The sequence below is a fragment of the Erpetoichthys calabaricus genome, chromosome 1, assembly GCF_900747795.2.
Source record: "Erpetoichthys calabaricus chromosome 1, fErpCal1.3, whole genome shotgun sequence".
NCBI classification, from domain to species: domain Eukaryota; kingdom Metazoa; phylum Chordata; class Cladistia; order Polypteriformes; family Polypteridae; genus Erpetoichthys; species Erpetoichthys calabaricus.
Window position 1 is genome coordinate 127,311,685 of NC_041394.2, and position 27,079 is coordinate 127,338,763.

Sequence of the window (27,079 nt, forward strand, 5' to 3'; positions counted from 1 at the left end):
AATTTTGTCTTGTTTTTATATGTTGTTGGTCATTCTTTAACAGTTTCCCTAATTTCCATGTGCACTAATTGTTTTTTTTTTTTGACTGCACATTTGAAGGAGTACTACATCTAATGTAAAAGTTTATTGTTTGGATAAATTTTGATTGTTTTTGGAATGCCTGCATCTTCATGTTATGAACATCAGACATACATTGGAGTTTAAAACTCTTATTTTATGGCCAAGAAAGATGACCCAGAAAAGAAGTTGGCAAATATGTTATATTTTGGTAACATTTTAGTTTGGGTACTGCAAAAATGCCTCATTTACTCATGTACTGTTATGTAACAAGGCCATAGATAAGGCTTCTTTTGGTCTTACCAACATTTACAAAGCATCAGTAACATAGTTATTAACATTTGTGCAGTATGGCATATTGACATGCTGTTAAAATTGATTGTTCTTATGAAGAATTCACAGGTCTTATACTCAAATAGACAATATCAAGAGAAACAGGTTTCAGTTAAGCCCCTTCAGATCATTCCAAGGTGAAGTTGTCTGAGAAGTCCATATCGTAGAGATGAATAAACACTTAATTGATGCTTTGTAAGTGTTATTAAGACTTTATTAAGATCAAAAGAAGTGTTTGTTACTGTTGTGTTACATAACAATAAGTACCTAAACTAAAGTGTTACTAATTTTTTAAAATAGGTATGGTCAGGAGACCATAAGGAGCAAACCAAAACTGATTAACAGAACCCAAAAACATGAAAAATAAAGTCAAAATAAACAAATTAAGAGCTCATCACACTGTTTCTTTACTCCTTGCTATCACTAATGATCTTTGTTTTCATTTTTTCAGAATTTATCCAGTGCTTGAATAACAAAATACAGCATACTGCCATCTTAAATAGATGGAGTGTAATGACATAATGTGTCACATGATCTCCATGTTGCATGAATGGCAACGACCATAGCAACTGTAAAACAACATGGCTGCAGTCACGCAAAGATAGTCGCAAAATTTCAACAACCATACAAAAAAACAAAATACAAAATGTGTTGCCAGATAGATTATAAAAATCATAAATCAACTGAAATAAACATACAACAATTCCAAAAATGAAACAAACTGGATAAGGAATATCAAAAATGTGGATTCATGACACTTCACAGAAATATTTCAAGAAATAGCTGTTGCTATTCAAAATCTCTTTCAAAACCACGTCTGTTTCTAATTTAATCTTTTAGACTTCATTTGTGTCATAGATTGGAATAAGATAAATCTTATTATGAATGGATTTGCCTAGATGTGCCAATGATTTATGTCATTATGTGTCAAATATAGTCATATAGTGATTATAGGGAATTAAATAAAATGACCAAGAAAAATGATTACCTTTCATCACTGATTCTCCCAAACGATGAATCAAGATATGCACTCAACACTGTTCACCATGTAGGTTCTAAGAAGTGAATGCAATTCAATTAGAATCAGAGATGATGCTGAGCGGAAAACTGCCCTTAATACTGAATATTAAAGTTGGACCCTAGGATTTAGTAATCCGTCCTGTATTATTTTAAAATTCTTTTGTTTTCCAAGACCTCTTAGATAATTGTATAATTTAATATTAAAGACACATTAAATAATCCTAAAATATGAATGAGCATCTTAAATATGTTCAGCAGTTCTATTTCATTTATGAAAATAATTACAGGGAATGCTGTGCAACCTTTTTGTTGGTTTTGGGCTACCACAATTTGTAGGAGAGGTTGGTTATGGATCCTTGTAACTTGGAGGTCATTTTGAACTAATCCATATTCAGTCAAACAAATTCAAAATCATTCTTTATTTTATCGGTCACGGATGATTTATTTTTGATGTATGATTTATTAATAGCTTTAGTTACATAATTTCGTACTGGGAATTCATTTACATTGAATTTACAAGCTTAAAATTTTAATCTACTTACCACATATTTCAATATTTGTTCTCTTTTGAGTGACTAAGAACCATTACTGCAATTAGATTGACTCTGCAGCCTACTGTATGATTTATGCAATTTGATTTCAAAGATCTACCACAACCTACAAATGACATTCTTATATATTTTCCTGCAAAGTAAAAGACAAACAATTATGCAGTTGTAGGTAATCATGTATAGCTGGCTGTTAAAATTGGCTTTAAATGTTTGAAGACATTGGCTGTAGCTTTGTTCTAGTTATTATTTCCTGCTTTCCTTTCTTTTTCCTTTCAGTGGCATAGCAGACACACCCCCCCACAGACTCCACTTGGAGGATTCACAAAACCAGACACAAAAATATATATTTAATTACAAAAAAGAAAAGAATTATGCAATTTTAGGTTAAACAAAACAGTTGGGAGCTTCTATGTTGCGTCGTGTGATATTACAGGAAAGAGATGGGTTGATGGATGGCTGTGGTAATATTTGCAATCTTCAAAAGTTAGCTAGTAGACAATGTAGAGAAAAGCCAAGCAAAATGACACCTTTTATTGGCTAACTAGAAAGATTACAATATGCAAGCTTTCGAGGCAACTCAGGCCCCTTCTTCAGGCAAGATGTAATCTTTTTGCTTGGCTTTTCTCTACATTCATAATGGCTAACACGGTACAACACCCTAGTACTACTAGTAGACAATGAAAAGCTGCATCATGATAAGAAAAAGAAAATTAATAAGTGCTGTACAAAGCAAGCAATTGACACAATAAGTCATTGACAAATGATACCTGAGATAACATCTATGCTTAATTCATCAGTGGAAAATGGAATTGGCGAGATCCTACCACTGAGTGCAAAAAATGGAGGTTACTGTATGTCACGATGAGCTCTACAGCAGAGGTTTGTTTGAATAGTTAGTGACTTCAGCGGTGAGGCAGGTGAGTTTGAAACATTACAACACAAATGTATTTTTTTTTTAGGGACTCACAACAAAAATACATGTTAAATGCAGGATATTGTCAAAGATTTATCGGAATTCTACGGAGCCTGCAAGAGGACATGGCAGAAAAAAGCAAAATTAATGGGTGTAAAAAAAAAAAAGATATACTTTTGCGAGATCTCACAATAGTTTTATTGTAAAAGTACTTCCAGGTCAGTTGTTTACCATAGACACAATAATAATGGAGCGTATACTGTTTTATTTTGATCTTGACCTCAAATATAAAGATATTAAATCGGCGCTTGGCAATAAAAATGGTTTACACTTAAGTGAGAGACACTTGAAGCGAATACTTAGCGCAAAGGGCTACTCCGAACTGGTGGACATGGTGGAATTCTTTTGTAAACAACTGCAGTACTCTGGGCAGCTTCACGGGTACAGATGGATGTATGTTAAATAATGAGAACATGGACTATGTGTGAGGAAAGAGGATGTGAGCTTGGCTTTGAAGGAGTTGGATCCCAGAGGAGTGTTGTTAAGGCAGGCAAAACGTCTCAGACAATGGAGTTATTTTTCAAAAGGGCCGAACTTCATCTGGCACCTGGATTCATTTGATAAACTTAAGCCATACGGTATTGGTATAATGATGTATTGATGGCTTTTCCAGAAAAATCATCTGGATTAATGCCTACACAACAAATAGTGACCCAATGGTGATCAGTAGATATTACATGGAAGCAGCGCAACGTTTAGGTGGCTGACCTACAGTTGTCAGGGGTGATCTTGGAACCGAGAATGGTTATATCAGAGGCTTTCAAAATTTCCTCCTCCCCACTCAGCCAGACAATACACTTGACAGTTACCTGGAGGGAGCCAGCACTGCCAATCAAAGAATTGAGTATTGGTGGGACTTTCTTCACAGCAAGTGCATAGAGTTCTGGTTATGCTTGTTTGAAGACCTCAGAGACAATGGCTTCTTTGACGGCGGGCTACTGGACAAAAACCTTCTCCAGTTTTCTTGCATGGGACTTATCTAGTTGATGAATGATAATGTTATCATATTGTGTTATACGTGTGTTTGTGAGAATCGAGGGAAAGAGTAGGAAGAGAGAAGAAGGTGAAATAACAGAAAAAAGAGGATAGAATGGGAAATTATAGAGTCAGGGATAATGCAGAGAGAGGGGAGGATTACAGTTAAAGATATGGTGTGTAGATATTATATTATATTGCTCTGCTTCATATATGATTCAGGATTATTAGTTGCCTGCCTAAATCTGTGTGCATATTCTCTTTATCAGGATGAGCTGGATGACATTGCACGGGTTTGGAATGCGCACACCATCAGGCCATCCAAAAACATGAATGTCCCCAGCGGTCGGCCTAATGTGATGTTTGCTGTGCCTGAACTGTATAGGACAAGAGATTTTCTAAACCCAGTTGAAGATGACCATGTTCAACTGTACAAAAACAAATGTGTCTTTCGGTCAGCCAAACCCTGCGATCCAGATATATATGAACTATGCAATATTATTATGGCAGAGACCCACCTTAATCTACCAAATGATCCATATCAAGCTGTAAACTTTTACATGTACCTTAGAGAGGTGATTAATGCATCTCTGTAAGTCCAGAGTATCTTGGAGGGGTCACTTCATATATGGCTCCAAATAGGAGCCTAAGAATTTGCTGCTTGTCAAAAGTTCTTTTGTCTGTTTGGTCATTTGGTTAATCAGTGAAAAATGATCAGATTTAATTTTGATAACCAGTTGTAGTTTACATAAGAATTGACATATTTTGCTGGTTTAGTTTGTAAATGTGAGTATCTTTTGTTTTGGATTGTTGGACAGACCAAAAAGAAAAAAATAATACATATATAAAAATACTTTTTAAAAAACACGCTTATATTAAGTTAAAAAGTGTACTAAAAGTAAAAAATAAGTTTCTTATACATCACTCGTAAAATAAAAGGTGGGTGCTTTTGCTAAGATTTTAAGAAGTGTTTTTTGAATGTTGATTGATGAAAAGCACCCAAGCTTTTATTTTATGAGTGATGTATGAGAGACTTTTATTTTTTACTTTTTAGTACACTTTTTAATTTAATATAAGTGTGGTTTTTAAAAAGTATTTTATGTCTTTGGTTTGTTTTAGTATAATTTTGTAATCAATATTTTAACACTTCCTTTAATATTTCTATCCGTTACTAGCGCCATCTATTGGTGAAATCTTTAACTATTCTTCATATGAAAATTTCATTTCTTAATTAGCATGGATTAATTGATCAATTAGTGAAATTGGGTATTGATTCATGTATTGTCATCGTAAGTGAGTAAGTGCGCACAATTTCAAGTCATTTGGACAATAGGAAGTGGGTTAAATATCGATTACAAGATTTGTACCAGACAACAAGTAGGTGAAGTTAAAATAAGCGTGGTAATAATAATAATAAAATAATAAAAAAGAAGCTGTTTATTGTTGTTACAAACACACATGCAGTAATGACTTCGGAATTTATCTTAAACCAAGAATCCAAATGTAAATGTATCTAAGCTGTTCAACATTATACAAGCTTCCTGTACAGTTAGAATTTTATGAACTCTTATGACTTCTTTCTTCACTTTTTGTAAAGAATGCCACGTTTTGTTTTACTTATTAAAGAAAAAGTGTTGTAACTATTGCCATACAGCACATGCAATGTTCACTTGGTATGCAGTACAGGATAAACATACAGACATCAAGTCACATCCAACTGAGTGGTGAAATATCTGTGCATAAGTGCTTGATCTTCTTGTTGTGGGACATTTGTATTAAGAAGCATAAAATGTAATATTGTAAGGCACTGTCCAGTGTGCAATCCTGCCCTACAAAATAAAATTTGAATTTTGCCTACTAAGCTTTGTGAGGTTCCCTAATTAAGACCAACTGGGTTAGGATTTTTTCAGCTTTGTTTGGGTCAGCATTTTTCACATAACGTTGGAGGTGGTTGAAGGTTGTCTATTCCCTTTGAGTCAGTATCACCTTTGTTGTCTCTAACAGTCGTGACACTCTTTTTCCTCTGGCTTTCTTTGACTCATACAGAGACAACACACTTTCCTTGACTGACAGTTTCAGCTGTACCGATGCCATAGGTGTGGAGAAGCAATCTACTATATATTTTGGCTCTTGGAGAATGGCTTTATCAGCCATTGTGTGGATGGCTGCCTCAATGTTGTACTTTGGAGGGAGGAAATAGGAACCCATCCTTGTAAAAAGATCAAGCAAGTCCTCTTCGTCACTTTCCTCAGAATCCGCTCTGTTTCCCCTTCACATTGTTCAAGTAACTGCTCTCAGAATGCTGTGTAAACCTCCCTAGGCACTCCAGCATCATCAATGGCTTTCTCATATACAAAGTCCATTTTTAGAGTCAAATCTATTATGCTGCTGTCCATAAATACTTTCAAAAGATCTTCAACAATCCTTACCTTTCAGACTGATGCATGCCATGGGCTCTCTGGGTTCCCTAAGTTGTCAGCTGAGACAGATGGGGAGAGTTGGCTGCTCGAATTTAAAGGCAGGTCTTGTGGTCCACTGCCATGCTAGAACAAAAAAAATATATCAAAAAACACTGATACCATCACTATGATATTAAAATTGCTTTTCCGGTCCTGACAACATTCATTCAGAGCTTCACAGTGTATTAAACAACTACATTTACAGGAACAGAATTGGTATACCAGATGGCTGACTTTTACATGTCAAAATTACCACAACACTAACCATATTATAGTAGTTATGATCTAAAATATGCAGAGATCATCCAAATTATTAATATTTTGTATGAAAAGAATCTCCATGTTCTAACTAACTGCAGATTGATACAAGTTAGCCAATTCACTTTAAAAGGAGATAAATATGTGATTGATAACATTAGGGCACAACACACTGACAGCATATGTGATCATCTACCACCAGACTGATTTGAAAACATGAACTTTTATCCTGGTCTTCCCTATTTTTTGAGTTACCATGCAATCAGCCAAAACTGCCAAATATTTCCAATGCACCAGTTCTTTACAGTTATGTAATGTCATACTACCGTTTAAAGGATGTATACAGGCTATTTGCTGTGCTGTGTTTTACCTGTGCAGTCTGCATTTCTTCTTCATTCACGGACAGCACATGTAGCGGATGTTGGCCACTAGCTGATGACAAAGGCTCTCCATCCAGTTCTGTACTCTTAAGTAACATGAAAAAACACAATCACTGTATTAATTTATACAGTATTAACTGACATTAGAAATACAAGCCAAAACTTTTATTGCGTACAGTTAAAATTTTAAAATAATGCTCTTCAATGTAAATCCAGGAATGCCCACGAGACAGTCAAAATTTTAGATTTTGACAAAAGGTGAAAAAGTAAAAAGTAAGACAACACTTTTTTTTTCCATAGGCAGAAGAAATCACAAGTTGTTGTTTATGAAAACTGCATCATTAGATGCATTATATCCACGGGCCTTTGCTAACAACAATTATTGCTACTTTGTTGTTGGTCTATGACTTGGACATAACAATGTTCAGAGACAAGAACGAACGAAAGTTTATTATAGAAATTATATATACAGTATATATATATATATATATATATATATATATATATATAGAGTGACAGATAGGGGGCGCTTTCGCTCCCTTGAACCCTTGGACAATACGTCAGACACCAGATAAAAGTCCAAAATGACTTTATTATAATAATAAATGTGCACAAAGCACCCTTCACTCCACAATACTCAATAATTAAACAATAAACACTACAATAATCAATCCTCCACTCTCCCAGATGCGTTGCCACCTTTCCACAAGCTCAGCTCGTTTGTCTGGGATTTCCCAGAGTTCTTTATAGTCCTTGACCCGGAAGTGCTTCTGAACCCTCAGTCCATGTGAGTTCTTAGCACTTCCGGGTCAGATCAAAGCTCTTCTTTTTCATCCCAGAAGTATGTCATTTCCTCTGTCCATGTGCCTGGGACGTACTTCCGGGATGTAGTGAAAATAACAATCCCTGGGCCTCTCTGCAGCGACTCCTGGTGGCCCCTATGGTATCCAGCAGGGCTGTGTATTAAAACTGCATTGTCCATGATTCCCTGCTGGCATTTGGGGCACCTCCATTCTGCAGGGAGGGCTCCATCTGGCGGCCTGGGGGTGTTAGCCGGGATGAATGGCCGGCCATATCTCACATTATATATGTTTCTAATAAAAATATTAAAAAGTACTTTTCATTCCACTGGTTGTCATCAACTATTGTTTGACTTTATGCAGTTTGAAAAATAAATGTTTATCAATTATTGCCCAGAGGATAAATGAGATCCTAAAAAAACAACAGGGCAAACCAACAAGTAAGTTAGTGCAGCTCTTGGACTGCAGCTTTTTCATATACAGTATACACAGTAGCAAAGATGCCATATAACATAAAACATGGTTAATTTTCTCAAAAGTAGGAATGTAGTAATAATGCACAGTTGAGTAACATTTACATAATCGAGTTTACTGAACATAAAAAACAAAAAAAACTTTTACCTTAATAAATGTAAGTAGTTACACATTTTTATTTGGTCTGTTTTTAGTGGTATTATTATTCCTACATCTATTTCAAAAATGATTTCTGATCTTATGCATTACCTGTGTGACATCCGTGTTGTAATTCTATGTTATCACAACAGTCTCATCACCAAATTCTCCACCAAGATCATCCTCTGGATCTCATGCAACTGTATCTGCCTCTTCTACATCGAGTTCTCCTGAGGATTCAGGAGAGATGTGTGCACTAGTCAGATCAATACTTTCAAAACAGGAGTTGGGGAAATCATCAGAGGATTGGGGAAGTATCATTCCAAATGCTGTCATCATCATCACATGAGTTTGTGTCGTGTATTTTTCCAGTGTGAAGCATTTTACTGTCTTCTGGGGTTGAATGAGAATAATGTGATTTCCGTTGGCATTGTGCTCCCACAGTCTCAAAGAGTACCCTTTGTTTTTTGGTTCTTGGTTGCAACTGAAAAATTCTGCAGTAAATAAAAACAAATATGTTAGTACTAATTTAAAATAGTGGTAGTGAGAAATACATGTTTCTGCACTATTAACAGTTGCGCTCAAAATAAATATGGCTGAAAGACCAAAAGCTTAGTAAGAATAAAGAACTACAGTACATTTATTTTGGAATGTTCTTACCATTAAATGGATCTAACCACACATAAACAATAAAGTCCTGAAAAATAATTGCATCCTAGAGAAGTGAGAAGCACATGCAAAATGTTCCAGAGAAGCACTGGAGTGATTGCTGGCACAAAATGCAACTCTGTTTTTACAAAGTTCATGTGGAATAACTTATTACCTAAAGTTGATTCCATCTCTGTCCATGTTCCCCATCATCATCATTACTGTATTTATTATGAATGCTTCTAATATCACAAACCTGTTCACTGGTTCCACTGTCAGATGCATGGCTGTGGTCCACCAGATCTGTGATCAAATCATCTGCAATAGTTTGAGTCAACTGTGGATCCACCTCCTCTGTTGTGCTGACAGAAGAATACAGAGAAGATTCCTAATCTGAGGATTCATCTACTTCAGATGACTCATCTGTTAAAGGTGTGTCTTCTTTTGTGCAAATGTAAAATCTGAGCAACTTCAGTTTTGTTTGTTCATAAAATGTGCCAACCGTAACATCCATAGGAATCTGCTTTATTTTAAAATCACAGATATCAAAAGTCTTCAGCTCTTCCTTTTGTTTAATGTCCATTTGGGAAAAACAGCTCCTTTCCTATTTCCAAAATTTGAGAAACAGTTGTTGTCTTTTCAGCTGTGGCATGTCTTGTTCCTCGACCATTTCTGATCCTCACTTGGTGGTATTCATTACTGCTAAAATGAAGCCACCCAATTTCAATCTTCCTTGAAGTCTTTTCTCCTGCGTTATTTTTCTGTCTTGCCATCATGTCACCTTGCTTTTGAAACACAGATGATGTACCACACAAGGCTCCTTTGTCTTTGATTTCATTTTCCATGCTCCTATTTTATCTCTTAATTTTTGTAAAAGAGTCTCTTTATCAGTGCTGCACTTTGCTTGTTGACAGAAGGAGAGGACAGCAACTCTGTCACCATATGAAGAGATATATTTTGCCATTTGTTCATCGGTCATAATGGACAGCACTGCTTTGTCAATTTGTAAATATGAAGTATCAGATGTAATAGTGTAAGTTTAAACACGAATAATAAAAACACACCTGCATGCATGCACTTGCACACACACAGAAAGATCCATATTCTTAACATTTCATTTCAACTAGTGGTGGGACCATTCAAAATAATCCCAGATTGAGATTTTATGTGAGAAATCTGACAGAGAGCTGGCCTGCTTACAAAATTCATTATACACCATTTTATTTACCAGAAATCTAGGGTTGTTGTCTTTGCGATTTACAAGAGAATTTAAGGTGCAATTATAGTCAGTTTGTCATTTAACACAAGAAGAACACCTTAGGTATTTACAGTGCATTAACTTATCCTGGTAATGCTAATGTTTCAACCAAGGTCAGTGCTTCTCAATAATCAGCTTAGGGCTGTAATAGCCCGAGTTGTATATATTGCGTTTTATTTAGATCTGACCAACATTAAAATTCTGACCAAGAGAGAACTTTTGCTAAATTATATTTGCAAATTTGATCAGAATTAGGTAAATGATGGGTATAGCAGCCTCTATAGCGTGTGTCGTACTGTGTTAGTTAGCTGCGAGGTAGCATTAAGTTAATGTTTCTTAACTTAGCAAACTAGAAAATCGCATAAATTGACAGAAAGCAAATGAAAAGTTTCCAAAATACAGTTTGAGATAGCTATGTGGTTACTGAACTGTCACACTGAGTCTTGTTGTTTGACATTCAAAATATATACAAGCACTTCAGATAATGAAAGGAATTTCAGCCAACCTTGTCTCTTTGCATGTTCGCGATGTCCTGTTCTGGGACGTCTCTCGACCGCAGGAAATCTAACAAATCCTCCTCCATGACTTTTCAGGCTTCGGTGAACTGTCATTTTTATCTTCTCCTCCGCTGTTTGTGTGTTTGCTGGTGAGCACTGTTTCTGCTGTTCCCCAGTGCAGTTATAAACAGCTAATTAACCTAACCTGCTGGGACCAAGCACAGAGAAGCTAACACAACATGTGTTCCATCCTTGTTGTTTCTATGGTGACCAAATGACCTGGAAGTATATTTGCCTTGAAAAGTTTTGCGGGATCTCACAATAGTTTTGCAGGATCTCGCAAAAGTATATCTATTTTTGTTTTCCACCCATTAATTTTTTTTCTCCCATGTCCCCTCATGGGCTCCGTAAAGGTCAGATACCCAAGGTGGACAGAAAAAAAAGTTAAGCTGGAGAATAAAACAAAATATGCAGGGGTTCCATGTCAAAAGACCACTCAACTCCCACTGGACATTCTGCCTAACATAAATGTTCTGAAGTAGTTCTTTATTGGTTCTTTTAGGGTTCATCTTAGAGGATTCAACGCAGTGGAATTTGTTACAAGTTGATTTATCCACTTTCATTCAGACACCACAGATGGTTGCATAGGACTTTGATCAGGTTTTAGTGGTGTAGAAAGCCAATAAAGAAGAACCAGAAAAGAAAACATAGGAAAGTAAAGATTACTAATAATTGAAGATTCACAGAGAAGGATGATAATTCTATGCATATCTAGAGTATTAAGAGTAAAACTAAACTGAAGCTACCAAAAAGCAATATTGAAATATTGGGATTTTAGCAGTTCCTTGAAATGTTCCACAGTTTTAGCCTGGTGTATCACAATTGGTAACACATGCCAGATTTTTGATGCGTAATTGCAAAGGTCTGACAAAATTGTTTTATCCATTTTTCATATGTTGGGCAATTTCAGGTTAGTAATCTGTAATCATATCAGATTTGAATCAATTGCTAAGTAGAAGATTTGAGCCAAAAATAAGGATAGACTACCTTTTAGCCGCAGCATGAACGTAGCCTTAAAAGACTTCTGCTACTTCAGAAAATGGCCATTTTTATGTTTAACAACAACATATAAAATGTTAAATGTCTAAAAATGCTAATTATGGGGATATTAAATTGGTGTTACATTATAAATGGTTTTTTTTGGGGGGGTGGGGTTCACAAATTTTTGCATTACACCAGAGCTTCCTTTCATTTGTATTTACAGCAAAAAAACTGTAGAGCAGCTAGATGAGCATTATCCTTCTGTCATTTTAATGTTTTATTTCATTATAAATCTAATGAGAAGAATTTAAAAACAGATGTGCTTTCATGCCAGTTTTACAAAAATAATAAAAAAGATAATCAATTTCTACATAGCACTTGTGAAAATAGTGCTATATTATACTGTACTTAATAATTTATGTGCTGCTGTGATCTCTTAGCATGTTTTGTTTGTTTTTTAATACAGAAATAATTACAATACTTAGCTTGTTAAGAAAATAATTCATAAATAGCACAATTAGGTCTGCTCAAATGTTATAGTTAGACACATAACACAACATTTGCAAAACAAGATTTGTGTTTAAAAAGCCAAAATAAGGCTGGAATGGGGATATAATATTTAAAAGTCTAAAGGTCATAAAATGTAATGTAAATTTGCCATCTTGACCAATAGAAAACAAGTATTTACAATATATTAGTATATTAATTAGTTCAGGTTTATATACATTTTTTAAAATACATATATTCATCTGATTGGCTAATCTGGACAAAGAACTGTAGAAAACAGTACAGTGGAGGGTGCCTTCCCAAGGAGTTGAGGCTTATAAGAGAAGGACACATCTGCAGCTCCTGGTTTACAAAAACAGTAAAATTGGCCAAAACAGGATGTATGCAGAGTTCCTGACTTACAATATTTCTTCATTAAAATCAGTGAAATAAAACTAGTACTTGAGGACTTTCCTGTCAGCCTCTGTTTTCAGATGGGCTTCTTTCCTTTGTCTATGCTACTGGAGGTGCATCTCTTTGATTGGCTATATACAGTTTTATTACCTCTTTATTAAGGGAAACATATTTTAGATGGGAAATTCCCTGGTTAAGCTCTTTAAAAGTAAGGGATTTCCTAGGAATGTAGCACCCCATGCTTGAATGAAGTAGGTTTGTAAGTTTAGATTTTGTCTAATTAATTACAGAGTAACTTAAACTATCAATATGAAATCAGCTTATTTTAAAGTCTCGTTAATTTTCATTTTTGTGGTCAGATTCTTATATTTAAACATTACCGGGGACAGGAGTCATTAACTTTCAAATATCTAGAAGTTCTATGAATTGTGGAACACATATAAAGACATTGGTTTTATGGTATTGGGTTTTTATGTCATATGACAGTATTATGAGTTGGCAATCTTTATTAATTTTGCCCAGATTAAATCTTTTTTTTCTTTTAATTCTTATTAACATTTTCTGCTGTGCAGAGTGGAGGCAGAACCTGGCGTTCATCAGGGATGTACTTTTGCTACTACTCTATTCCATACTTGCATGGGCTGGCTGTTAGGCAGGGTCATGGGGTCAAGTGGCTGTTGGTCATATGATGGTGAAGAAAGACTCACTGATCTTGACTTTGTCAACGATGTTGTGATCTTTGCAGAGTCAATGAAGGTTGAGAGATTAAGCGAGGAGTCTGAGTGTCTGGGTTTGCAAGGGTCCTGAAAAAAAACCAGGATCCAGACCATTAATGACCTCTTGGGAACAGCCATCAGCAGTGTGACTGTCTGCGGAGAGAGTGTCGACCTCATTGAGAAGTTTCTTACCTCAACAGTGACATTCATGTCTCTAGTGACTCTTCCTATGAAGTCAGTACACGAATTGGGAGAGCATGAGAGGGGTCATGAGATTGCTGGAGAGGGGTGTGTGGTACTCCCGAAATCTTTACAAGAGGACGAGGGTCCAAATCTGCAGAGTCCTGGCTATCCAGTGACCTGAGACAAAGACTGGACTGCTTTGGTACTGTGTATCTGTGAAGACCCGAGCAGGTCCACATAACACCTGGCTGTTGCAGATTAATAGTCATTTCCGAAGGTTGGAACTGGACCATGCATCTGCCTGGAAGGTTGCCAACTTGGATCCTGTGGTGTTTCGTCATGTGGTGGGTGCAGCAACGAGCTGTACCAGTGCATGCTCCCCAACCTGACCTGACCTGACCTTATTAAGTTTTTCTAAGCTTTTGCACACCAGAGGATCTTATGGAAATTTTGTTTGCATGATTTATTTTGATTTGAAAATGTTTTTTTTTAAAGGAATGCACCTTTAATTCCTAAGGAGGTAATTATGGTGGGACCACGTCTGACATTAGGATGCTATGGTGTTATGCACTAACTACTTACAGTTGTTATTGTTTACATCCCTCCTCGGGCGAACGTGGAGATAGCGAGTGACATCATACATTGCACTGTTGCTAAGTTACAAATGCAGCACCCTGAGGCACTTGTGCCAATCGCTGGAGATTTTAACCATGTGACGCTGGACAAAACATTACCTGCCTTCTCCCAGTATGTGGATTGTAACACCCGGGGAAATAGGACTATTGATCTACTGTATGCAAACGTTAAAGACGCATACAGTTCCACCCTGCTGCCTGCACTTGGGAAAGCAGATCATAACCTGGTTCTGCTTCAGCCTCACTACAAACCAAGAGTGAGGGTCCTACCTGCAACCACACGCTCATTCAGGAAGTGGTCCCCTGAGGCAGAGCTGGCTCTGAGAGACTGCTTTAGAACTACGGACTGGGATAACCTGCAGGGATCACATAGTGAGAACATTGAGGAGGTTGTTGACTGCACTACTGACTACGTCAACTTCTGTATGGACATTGTAGTTCCAGTAAGAACAGTACGCTGCTATGCTAACAACAAGCCATGGATTACAAGTGACATCAAGGGCCTTTTGAACCAGAAGAAAAGGGCTTTTAAAGGCGGTGATCAGCATGAGCTCAAGCGAGTGCAGAAGGAACTCCGAGTCCAGCTCAGGGCGGCGAAGGAGCAGTACAGGAGGAAGCTGGAGCAGAAGTTGCAGAACAACAGCATGAAAGAAGTGTGGGATGGGATGAAGATCATCACTGGCTGCAGCTCAAAGCGGGGTGCTACCGTTGAGAGAGATGTGAAGAGAGCAAACCAAATGAACAACTTCTTTAACAGGTTTGACCACCCAAACCCACTCTCACTCTCACCTCAGAGTACTGCACCCTCCACCCATCCTTCTGCTGATACCAGCATAGGAGAGACATCCCCAGCCACAATTACAGCAGCGCATGTGAGCAGAGAGCTGAGGAAACTTCGTGCCAGCAAAGCAGCGGGTCCAGATGGAGTATCGCCACGACTGCTGAAGGCCTGTGCGTTGGAGCTGGGGAGTCCTCTACAGCGCATCTTCAACTTGAGCCTGGAACAGGGGAGAGTCCCGAGGCTTTGGAAAACATCTTGTATCACCCCCGTCCCAAAGGTATCACATCCTAGTGAGCTGAATGACTTCCGGCCTGTCGCTCTGATGTCACATGTGATGAAGACCATGGAAAGGCTGCTGCTTCACCACCTGAGGCCACAGGTCCCTCTGCAGTTCGCATACCAGGAGAAGGTGGGAGCAGAGGATGCCATCATCTATATGCTACACAGATCCCTCTCCCACTTGGACAGAGGCAGTGGTGCTGTAAGAATTATGTTTCTGGACTTCTCTAGCACCTTCAACACCATCCAACCTCTGCTCCTTAGGGACAAGTTGACAGAGATAAGAGTAGATTCATACCTGGTGGCATGGATCGTGGACTATCTTACAAACAGACCTCAGTATGTGCATCTCGGGAATTGCAGGTCTGACATTGTGGTCAGCAACACCCGAGCACCACAGGGGACTGTACTTTCTCCAGTCCTGTTCAACCTATATACATCGGACTTCCAATACAACTCGGAGTCCTGCCACGTGCAAAAGTTCGCTGATGACACTGCTATCGTGGGCTGCATCAGGAGTGGGCAGGAGGAGGAGTATAGGAACCTCATAAAGGACTTGGTTAAATGGTGCGACTCAAACCACCAACAACTGAACACCAGCAAAACCAAGGAGCTGGTGGTGGATTTTAGGAGACCCAGGCCCCTCATGGACCACTTGATCATCAGAGGTGACTGTGTGCAGAGGGTACAGACCTATAAATACCTGGGAGTGCAGCTGGATGATAAATTGGACTGGACTGCCAATACTGATTCTCTGTGTAAGAAAGGACAGAGCTGACTATACTTCCTTAGAAGGCTGGTGTCTTTCAACATCTGCAATAAGATGCTGCAGATGTTCTATCAGATGGTTGTGGCAAGTGCCCTCTTCTACGTGGTGGTGTGCTGGGGAGGCAGCATTAAGAAGAAGGACGCCTCATGCCTGGACAAACTGGTGAGGAAGGCAGGCTCTATTGTAGGCATAGAGCTGGACAGTTTGACATCCATGGCAGAGCGACAGGAGCTCAGCATGCTCCTATCAGTTATGGAAAATCCACTGCATCCACTAAACAGTGTCATCTCCAGACAGAGGAGCAGCTTCAGCGACAGACTGCTGCCACCGTCCTGCTCCACTGACAGACTGAGGAGATCATTCCTCCCCCACATTATGCGACTCTTCAATTCCACCTGGGGGGGGGGGAGGTGGGTAAATGTTAACATTATTCAAAGTTATTGTCTGTTTTTACCTAGATTTTTATTACTCTTTAATTTAATATTGTTTTTGTATCAGTATGCTGCTGCTGGAGTATGGGAATTTCCCCTTGGGATTAATAAAGTATCTATCTATCTATCTATCTATCTATCTATCTATCTATCTATCTATCTATCTATCTATCTATCTATCTATCTATCTATCTATCTATCTATCTATCTATCTATCTATCTATCTACTTTGAAGGTATTTTAAATGCAAACAGGTTTTGAATTATAAGGCATTTGATACAATGCGATATATTGACTTCTTTTCCCATCCACTCCTTGTTCATAAGTAATTTGTATATTTTAAATGTGAAGTACAAAAGAATGTTAAAATTTGCATGATTACATAGCTGAAGGAGGGTTTAGTTTTATACTTTGCTGTTATGATAAGACATTCAGGACACTTTGTTAAAATTCTAAAGTTTTTGGTAGAAAGGTATCTGTTAATTTCATTAGTAGTTAATTAATAGCTTAAAGAAACAGCTGAGATGTGTATGAAGAAACTGTTTTATCTTCAAGACAATATGTTAAGAGATATTAATAAATGTGCTTCTAAATTATTTCTACTGATCTAAAAGGCCTTTAATTTAAGGGACTTTGTGTGGGAAATGATAAAATATATTTTACATGAATTACCCTAATATCCTTAAACATATTGAAATATACAATTCTTTTGTAAATGATTTAAAATCTAACACTACACATATTTGAACAAAATTCTGTAATTTTAAAAATGGGAAAGGAAATGTGAGGGCTAACTGTCTTAATCTTAAATATTAAAGGCCTTCACTGTTCTTCTGTTGTTTTTTCTCATCACTGGACATAGCCATGTCCTCGGTAAGAGATCTCACCCCACATTTCCTATAAAAATAAAAAAATAAAAGCAAAATTTTACACAAGTATCAATGGGGTAGGTATAGTAAATTAATTTTAGTTTTTGAAGCTATTTTCATAGCAGCAAAGGTTATATGCCAATAATTTGAATATTGTGAAACCAACTGAATGCTTTTCCCTTGGTATACTGTATATTACGATTGACTTTATTTTATATTGTACAAATATTATGAATTTAATTTGTTTTAGATCTAACCTATATAACAATTGGGATAATATAATTGAATAATCTAGAAATTTGATTAGTATAACATGGTCAGCACTTAGTGTTAAAGTAATGTGTAAGAGTAAACATTTTTAGGTAACATATTTTAATAACCTGCAATTGCTGAGCACTTTGAGTAGTGAGAAAAGCGCTATATAAATGCAAAGAATTATTATTATTATAATAACATACTTAACATATTTTAATCCTTTTAAGGATACATTTTTGTATGCAATTTGGAGTTAATCAGAAACTAATCTAACACATGATAACTACCATATTTAGTATTACATTGGTGACTATCATCACGTTATCACTTACAACATTACTAATTAAAGTCAGTCCAGTTTAAGCATTTTTGGTTATTGATTTTAGTAATAGAATGAATAGTATAAAGTTTAACGTTAAGGGAGATTTGTTGACTGAAGGAAACGATTGTAAATCTAAGGTATGGTAAATAACAAGTGTTTTTGGGATAGGGGCGTTCAGAACAAAATCCATTAGTGCAAGGTGCTGATATACTTTAAACTAGAAGACACATGACACAAGCAATATGTACCATTTGTTTGATAACTATTGTTTTTCATTAATTTTATATAAATTTTAGCAACAATTGGTACAGGAGAATGGAACAAATGTCAATGTTAATGTATTAGGAACTTTGCATTAGGATTAGATTAGGACACAAATTGTATGATATTGGGTGTTAGGATCAAACATGCTAGATTAGATACAACATTTTACTGGGCATAGTACAAACCTTTTACAATTAGTAGAACTATATAATGGAAATGAGGGTCATATAGATAGAAATAGTTGGTGCAATACAGGAAACATACCGTATATACTTGCATTTAAGTTCTCCCGCAGGTAAGTCGGGGCTTGATTTTACAGTATAATTTCTGGTATTTTATAATGTTGGTCATATAAGTCAAATGCGGAAAACTCACGCTATTGATCCAAGAGATTGATATTCTAACACCCACCTGAGAGAGTAACTACGGAGCACATTGCCTTTTTTTATACAGTATGTAGTTTGCTTACATGACCACGCCGTAATACCGGAACTATTCCGAAGCGACGATTACACTGTTGTGTGTTTTTTGTATCTCACAACCTCATACACCTTTATCATAAGAGCATCCCTTATCTACGCTGGAGCATTCGATCAGAAGAAAATATTAAACTGGTTTTAAATTAAAAGTTGTTGAATTTGCGAAAGAAATTGATAACTGTTGCACTGCTGCAACAAAATTTGATGTGTCTGAGAAACTTGTGCAAGATTGGAGGAAGCAAGTAGATGTAAAAAAAAAATGTGCCATATTTTTGATATAAACAGAATAATAATAGTGCCAACAATGGTACTCAGCACAGCAACAGCACAGAATTAAGTATAGATAGATAGATAGATAGATAGATAGATAGATAGATAGATAGATAGATAGATAGATAGATAGATAGATAGATAGATAGATAGATAGATAGATAGATAGATAGATAGATACTTTATTAATCCCAATGGGAAATTCACATTCTCCAGCAGCAGCACACTGATACAATAAATAATATTAAATTAATATTAAATGGATATTAAATAAATTATATGTATATTTATACATTGTTACTTTCTTTTTGTGTGTGCAGTGATGAACTTGCAAAGAGTATTTATATTGGTCATGGCTGAAACAAGATACTGTGATGGTGAGCAGGTGACGATGTACACTCTGTGCTGGATGATCATACATCTCGCGCCTGTTGCCTTAGGCAGTTTTTGCTTCCATGCATACTCAGGATGCAAACATGCACCAACCAGATCTTTGAGTTTGCGTAGAATCAAAACATGCATGCCTGCTGTGTATATAAAAAAAATTACAAATCACAGGCCCGTGAAATTTTACCCCAATCCCCTCTTTTTTATTGGGCATGTTTCCTCAAGTACCGTTTTTTTTAAATTTTATTATTTATTTTATTTTATTATTTTATTATCTTTTCATCAGTTTTTCTTGAATTGTATAGAGTTCCCCTTTAAAGTCCATAAGAACAAATGTATATGCAAAGCAGTGCTTGAAGTGGATATACATAAGTGACAATTCCGTGTTACATTGATGTATTAATGTGAAGAACAATAAGCATGAAGCAGTAGCTTTGAGCATATCAACATAATTTCTGCTGTTTCCATATTAGAAATTCAAGCACCACAATCTAAGACTGACATTTCTCCTTTGAAGTTTGCAGCATAGTGTTTGAAGAGCAGGGGTGCAGTTGGTTTTTAAAGCCACGAATGGGGGCTGAAAGTTGACAAAGCAGAAAGGATAACCAAGATGAAAGCCGTACCGATCTAAGAGTGCTAAACTTTCTCTGTTTATTTCAAAATGTGATCACGTCTCATTTTTCTGTCCAAGACACCACCCCATCTTCAGTCATCCAGTGGTGCGTTAATGGCTTCTGCTGAGTCTTTTCGTTTGGATGAAGCCCCCTCTCAACACAGCACATATAAGTTTATGTAATTTTAATAAATATCAACAAATAAATAATGCATTGACAAATAAAAAACATGTCAGCTAATTTTCTTTTTTCTGTAATGTCACCAAATTTGAATCAAATCCGTCAAGGCATTTTTGAGATTTTGAATTATTTGTTTTTTCTATTTTAACGGGGTTTTTTATCCTTAAATTTTGATACATCAAAATGTTCTAGATATGTGAACTATATATGTATATATATATATATATATATATATATATATATATATATATATATATATATATATATATATAGTGGCAGGCGGCTGGGGGCTGTGCCCAACCAGGACACCTAGAAGGATCGGGAGAGGGACTATGCCTCCCATGGACTACGAGAGGACAGCCACCCTGGTTGATATGGGGGCCATGGGAATGGAGCATGGAAGCTCAACCCTATAGGGGTCCGTGGCCACTGCCAGGGGGTGCCCAGATGACTGAGGAGCCCTGGACGTCAGCACTTCCGCCACACCCGGAACTGATGGCAGAAGTATTACCAGGGACACCCGGACTGCTTCTGGGTGCTCATGAGGCACTTTTGCCACACCAGGAAGTGCTGCAGGAAACTCATCAGGAGGTACCTGGAACACATCTGGGTGGGAATAAAAGGGGCCGCCTCCCTAAAGTCATTAGCCAAAGTTGGGTTGAAGAGGTTTATTTCTCCTATCTGGAAAGGGACATTATATTGGTGTCAGAAAATCAACAATCCATGCCTTTGAGACTGCTGTTGCAGGATGCAGAGGGCACAAGAATGACTGACAGAGAATTTCCCCCTCCACCCTGGTAGTTACTGCAGCACAAAGGAAGAACTCGCTGACGAACATAAAGAACCGAGATTTCCAAAGAAAGGCACGATGTTCTGAGGTTGAAACCGGGGTGCTATGATGAGACGGGATGCCTTTTGGAACAGGTTTGAAGTCACTGTAGAAGCGAATAGATGGGGGACCTAGGATAGAGCAGTGCAGTTGGTGGCAGTGCTGGAAGGGGAGGCTTTGAAAACCCTTGAGGCTGTTCCACGGGAGGATTTAAGGGACTTAGGACAGCTTTGGGAGACCATTGAGCGTCATTTTAGGCAGACAGAAACTATATTAGGATTGCAGAGGCAATTGCATGAACGAGCTCGGTGGCCTGGAGAACGCCTAGGAACGTTTGCTGTGGAAGTGGAGGAACTAGTGGGGCGAGCCGATGCACATTTTCTCTGTGGGGTGCTGAACAAATTGGCACATCATGCATTTCTCTGTGTACTTGAGCCTAAAGCACTGCGCCACCATGTGAACTTGCTTGACCCGTGACTCTAGAGGCAGTGCTTGAGCATGCCGTCAAGTCTGAACTGGTATGTGAGGGGAAATTGACTTATAGTTAGGGGCACAAGAGAGATTGGGAAAAGATGTGTCACCAGCTGCCACACTACCATGTGTTATTCCTGGGAGAGGAGCCCACAGGAAGAACTCCCCTGGTGGAACTGAACCTTGTTAGAGCATCGATTCCCTACATTACACCCCCTACCTGCTGACGCTGTGGCCAACCTGGTCATCTTCCCTGATTTTGTCCTTTCTGCCCAGCAACTATCTTGGGGTCCGGAGAAGTACCGGGAAATGGCCAGGGTACAGAAAAAGAGGGATGTTTCCGAACCTTACAGAAATCGTGCTGCAACCAACAACAAATGCAGGCCGGGACAAGTGGGTGATCTCAGTGAGACAGTTGGGCTGTGGAGAGTATTGTCATTTGCTTAATTAAATTTAGGACACTAATATGAAGGGTTTGATAGATACTGGGGCTACGTCTACTGTAGTGCGACGCGACCTCCTGCCTAAAAACTGTTCCTTACAAGCCATTCCTGGCCAATTCATTACCGCATGGGCGAGCGAGCTATGATGGAGGGCCACACCACCACTCTCCTAAGAATAGGAGGACACGTTTGGACAGTCCCTGTTTGGGTAGCAAAAATCAGAGACCCTTGCATCTTGGGAATAGACTTTTTAGCTAAACCCCCGGCACAGATTGACTTTGGCCGCTGGACCCTATTGATACCTGGCAGTGCACTGTGTCAATTGATGGGCTGTCAGCCTCTGTGGGGCTCGTCTCCCCACTCTCTCAACCAATTGGGAGCCTCCCCCAACCCTGCGATTGATAACGATGGGTGATGGAATGACACTCTGGAAGGCCTCTGGGAAAGAAGCTGCCAAGGGCTGATGGAACCACAGCAACAACGACTTAGGGATGTATTGGAAGAATTTGGAGACTGTTTTGTCACCTTACCTAAGGACATCGGTCGAACCCACCTTGTCTGCCACCATATCAACACGGGAGATGCACTCCCAATCAAACAACCTCTGCGGCGGATTCACCTGGTGCAACAGATCGAGGCAGATTGGCTGGTACTCGAATTGTTGAATGCCAGAATTATTGAGCCGTCAGATTTTCCTTGGTGCTCCCTTGTTGTTTTGCATGAAAAGAAATCAGGAGAATGGTGTTTTTGCATAGATTATCGCTGTTTGAATGCAGTTACATGAAAAGACCTTGATTTTGGCAATTCTGAGTGCTTCCATTCGGCAACATATGAGCGGCTAATGGACAGTGTCCTGGAGGGCATCTCTCGTTCCAGATGCCTGGTATATTTGAATGATATGATGGCACATGGACCATGTTTGAAGACACCTTACACTCCCTTTGGACTGTCCTAGTGAGATTGCGGGAGGCCAGGCTTAAACATCACCCTGGTAAGTGCCAATTGATGCAAAGGGAGGTCACCTACTTGGGACACTGAGTGAGTGAAAGTGGGGTGGCCAGAGAAGACAGCAACACTCAAGCGATCTGGGACTGGCCGACCCCAGTTAACATACGTCAAATCTAAGGATTCCTTGGCTTGGTGTCCTATTACAGGTGGTTCCACACTGCCGCCACTGTGATGTATGCACTACTCAAAAAGGGCCTTCAGAACATTCAGTTGCATCACTTTAACAATACCAAGCTATATAGTAGGTTTGGCATGCTGCTGTAACTCCATTTGGACCAGGGGCGTAGTTTTGAGAGTAAAGTTTTTCATCGTGTGTGTGACCTCCTACATATTCGAAAAACACGCACCACTCCTCTCCATCCCCAGAGTGGCAGAGCATTTTATCTGCACCTTATCTGCTCAGTTGGCTATGGTGGTCAACAAGGACCAACACGACTGGGATCAGCAATGCCTTTGGTTCTCCTAGCATGCCAGACAATAGTGCAGGAGTCTACGCAGTGCACCCCTGCCTTGTTAATGTTGGGCAGAGAATTTAGGATCCCGGTCTCTCTCGAATATGGTTGGCCACTGGAAAGGGGAGAACAGCAGTCTGGATCTAAGTATGCCCACTGTCTTCAGGACCGAATTGACAGGGCCCACATATTTGCCTGGGAGCATCTACACAAGACTGGCCTAACCTAAAAGCGGCATTATGACATCAGTGTGCGGGGACTCCCTTACTGCCCCGGCAACCAAGTGGGGATGTATTGTCCCCAACGGAAAAAAATTTGCTCCCCCAAACTTGACAGTGTGTGGGTAGGACCTTGCCAAGTGCTCAGGTATGTGGGTGAGGTGGTGTACCAGGTACAGATGTCACCAAGGGGGCATTGGGTGTTCCTGCATCAGGGTCGGTTGGTGCCTTACCGGGGAGGGATAGGTGTTGAAGAAAGGATTGAGGCGCCAGCTGACCAGGATGTCAATCAAGAACAGCCTGATCCAGTGCTGGAGATGGCAGAAAAAGAAACACTGTCTACAGATGCTGCCATGTGTGCTGGACAGCCCAGACGAGTCATCCAATTGTCCACTCGATATCAATGAGGAGCTAGGAGTGCGGTATTGACCACCGAGGTAGTGTGTTTTAAAAGCCATGCAAATGGAGTTGCTCAGAGTGCTGCAGATAGAGACAGGCAGAGAAGCCACATCTGCCATTTTTAAATAAAGCAGCCACTGGGATGCTGGGGGCGGGAAATTGTGAAGGAAGTTCTGTTCATTTATTGTCTTAAAAAAAGAATCAATTTCAGTTGAAAAAAAGACTAGGTTGATCATAATTTCATTTTGACAATAGTAAGAAGGCAAGAAATATAGAAATTTTAATTCATAAATCAGTTCCCTTCAGATATTTTAAGATAATATTGGGCTCTGAGTGTAGTTGGGAAACAATATGAAATGTAATTATTTCTGGTTAGTACATGTGGGAATTTCTATGATAAACGAATCATTAAAAATTCCCGACATGAGCTTGCATTAGCTTATAAAGGCATTTTAATTGTGTCTTAAACCCAAATTTGATAGGTCAACAATTACAATTGCAATATCTCAAATTTTCAAAATAATTTATCATTTTATCAAGGATCATAAGCTATCAGACCCATAGAGGTCTCCCCACCAATATTCAAGTTAAAATTTCTTTTTTGTAGTTATTGTATAATTTTTCTTTAATTGAATGTTTTTTATTCAAAATAATTTTCTTCCTTTTCCACACAAACTGATATCTTCATAGACACCGACACTTCTCCAGAGACACTGGGAATATTTTTACTATACTATTTATATTTCAGTTTGAGCCCAGGAGCTTGAATTAAACTGTACTATTTTTGAGCAGAAGTTGTATATTCTAGCATTTTATGCTAGAATATAGAACTAAACACAACCACTTTGCATTGACTGTCTCTGGTGATATCTAGAAGTAAAATATACAAGGAAGGTGAAATGAAATGAATTACTGTATTATAATTAAAAATTTCAAACAAGATGCTAATGTGTGGACATCTCTCAATCTGTCTAGAAAAGAGTAGGAAACAATATTGATACATGAATATCCTTCCAAAGCTTTTATTTCTGTTGCAGAGTACTCCTCATTATAGCAAATCTTAAAGTTAAATTGAAAGTACAGTAAAATTCAAATCTTATTTGTTTATCTGGAACACAGAAGGGCATGTATTAAAGAGCTGACTCGGAAAAGATGAAAAAGCAGAGGCAATGGAAAGGCGCCTGCTTGCTTAGTCATGGAAAATCATACATTTTAGCCTTGGTATTTATTTTGTGAAAGTTATTAGTTATCTGGACATTTGGAGACTTCTATATCAGCAAAGTTTATGTACCCTTTGAACAGCTTTGCTTCAAAAATAATCTTCCTGTAACATAATACTAATCCTGTGCACAAGTTGGAATCTTTATTAAATGATGCCTACCCAACTCTAATTGTTCATTAAAATCTACACATAAATCTGCCAGTGATTGTGAAGGTACTGGTAGTATTTCCAGTCTCTATCAGCTAATTTTGTAGTCTGCATCTTTAAAAAATCATATGAAATGTACTTCTGAGTTAGAACTCCAGATTAGGATTGGAATCAACCCATTCAAAAGATATTTACGTTTTCCATTTATGTAAATTATGACACAGTTCAGGTTAAAAGTGTACACTGCACACAACTATTGTCCCAATGATCTAAAATCAATAAGAAGCAGGGGCCTAGCTGCAAACAATGCCATCCAAAACGGACTTCACTGTTGGTTATGGGAATGCTCCGTACTTAAATCATTTTTGAGAAAAATTATCTGTCATTCACTTTGAATTTACAATAATTTTCAATAATTTAATGCCATTATTTGGAGTTGCATCAAATGAAATGTCTATCTTATTCTGTAGACAATCAGAGGATCAAGAGTTGAACCCAGGTCTTGGGTGTTTTGGGACAGCAGTGCTAAAATAATATGAATTCTCCTTTCGAATTCAGGCAGTGAGTTTCGTCTTAATTTCAATTGATTTACATATATCTACTTATTAATAAACTTTTTTTTGGAAGAATGTCAAATAAATGTTACCTGCAGTGGTAGATTTTTTTTACTTGCAATTATTACCATAATTGAAGATATCAATCAACTGGCATCTTAGTCATGTTAAAAGCCAGGAAGCCCTGCAGCGTTTTAAAGAATAAATATGATGAGCAAGACAGTTTTCTGTTTCCAGGGATTCATGACATGTAAAGTCATATATTCTGTTTGTTCACAATGCATTCTTATGATGTTATATGATATGGAAAGAAGTATGTGAAATGTCTGCATTACCAAGTTTAAAAAACTAAAATAAATATTTCAGAGATCCCTAGCTTAGAATGACGAAGTGCATAAAATTCTAGATGAGGCTTTTTTCTTTTCACTACCCTACCACTGGAGTTAAATGGCTCTCCTTAAATGAATTGCTTTCCCAATAAAGTGCACTCAGATGGTGCAAGTAAATAAATAAAGAATATAAAGACACATACAAATTGTACCTGACAGCTGAGGCAAGCAGAATGCAGTTGATTAATGAGAAACGATTAAAAACAGAGCAACTTTCATAAAAGAGACGCTTCCTTTAAACCAAATATATTAAGGTGTTTTAATATTTGATCAAGGATTATCCTATAAGTTGTTAGCACTGATGTAAAACTATTCACTGGAAACATACAATGGGTAGTAAAATTCTTTTTTGAAACTTTTAAAACTTATTTCTTGTCTTTAAGAGACCCAAAGTGCTACTTTTCCACTGATTTAGTGCTACTTCATCTATATTATCCTGTAATGTAATGTGTGAGTTGCATGGGGAAAACCAACATGCTGTTAATGTATACTGCACTGAGAAGGCTCAACTGGAGCAGAAAAGGGTGAATGTGTATCCTCAAGGTGGGAAAAGCAGTGATATGTTCTCAGAAAAATTCAGGTAGTAGTAACCTCACCAAAGTGACCTGAGGTCAGGAGATTATAAAGGCAAAGTAACTGCAAAACTAAGTGAAGAGCAAAGAACAGCACTATCTGCTGAGCATCAAGCAAATCACAAAGATTGATTATGTGAGGAAGAACACCATAAAAGGATGAAGAAGAATTAGAGCAG